Source organism: Nomascus leucogenys, chromosome 22a, assembly GCF_006542625.1.
Source record: "Nomascus leucogenys isolate Asia chromosome 22a, Asia_NLE_v1, whole genome shotgun sequence".
NCBI classification, from domain to species: domain Eukaryota; kingdom Metazoa; phylum Chordata; class Mammalia; order Primates; family Hylobatidae; genus Nomascus; species Nomascus leucogenys.
The window spans coordinates 108,191,360-108,192,770 of NC_044402.1; positions in this window are offsets into that span (position 1 = coordinate 108,191,360).

Genomic DNA, 1,411 nt, shown 5'->3' on the forward strand with positions numbered 1-1,411 from the left:
GAAGCAGGAGGATCGCTTGAACCTGGGAGGTTGAGGAGACTTCAGTGAGCTGAGATCTCCAGCCTGGGTGACAAAGTGAGATACAGTCTTTAAAAAAAAAAAAAAAAAAGCATAGGATAGTGCTTGAGAGCCTGGGTTATTGACTCATACTGTCTGAGTTTAAATCCTGCAAAGATCAATTTCTTCACTTTTGTAAAAAATTGAATAATAGGGCCGGGTGCAGTGGCTCACACCTGTAATCCCAGCACTTTCAGAGGCCAAGGTGGGTGGATCACTAGGTCAGGAGATCAAGACCATCCTGGCCAACATGGTGAAACCCTGTCTCTACTAAAAATACAAAAATTAGCTGGATATGGTGGCACATGCCTGTAATCCCAGCTACTCAAGAGGCTGAGGCAGGAGAATCACTTGAACCAGGGAGTCGGAGGTTGCAGTGAGCCGAGATCCTGCCACTGCATTCCAGCCTGGTGACAGAGGCAGAGTCCATCTCAAAAAAAAAAAAAAAAAAAAATTGAATAATAGTAATGCCTACATCTTTGGAGTGTTGGGAAGTGGTGGTGAATGCACTGCAACATACCAATCACCATGTGTACACCTCCACAGAGTTATTACTTCCTCAATAGCACTTAGCCATTATTAACCCATGAGAGTATGGGATAATTTCACCTGGTTTACTTTTTTTGTTTTTATTATTATTATTATTACTATTATTTTTTGAGATGGAGTTTTGCTCCTGTTGCCCAGGCTGGAGTGCAATGGCGCGATCTCAGCTCACAGCAACCTCTGTTTCCCGGGTTCAAGTGATTCTTCTGCCTCAGCCTCTTGAATAGCTGGGATTACAGGCATGCGCCACCACGCCTGGCTAATTTTGTATTGTTAGTAGAGACGGGGTTTCTCCAAGTTGGTCAGGCTGGTTTCGATCTCCCGACCTCAGGTGATCCACCTGCCTCAGCCTCCCACAGTGCTGGGATTACAGGCGTGAACCACTGCACCTGGCTCTGTTTTTTTAGTTTACTGTTTAGAATCTTAAGTTTTCAAAAAGCTGGAATAATTTAAATGAATCCAATGTTATCAAGCCTTTCATTGTGCATGATAATGGGCTACTTTGTACCACACAGCAATTTTTTTATATAAGGTAACATGAATTATTAATATCCAGTTATTATGACATATAGCTATTGCAGTGAACTGGACGAAAGTGGCCACTTGATTTTATTTAAACTGAAGTTTACCATAATGACAACAACATAGGACAACACATCCAACCATCAGCCAAGTTTGAGAGCTGTTTGTTCACACAGCAGGCAGTTAGAATGAGTGTTGCCATGGAATTTCACCTGTATCCAATTTTCATTAATTGAGTAAATCAATGAAGGTAAATTGATTAGACTACTAATCTCCAATAAACAGA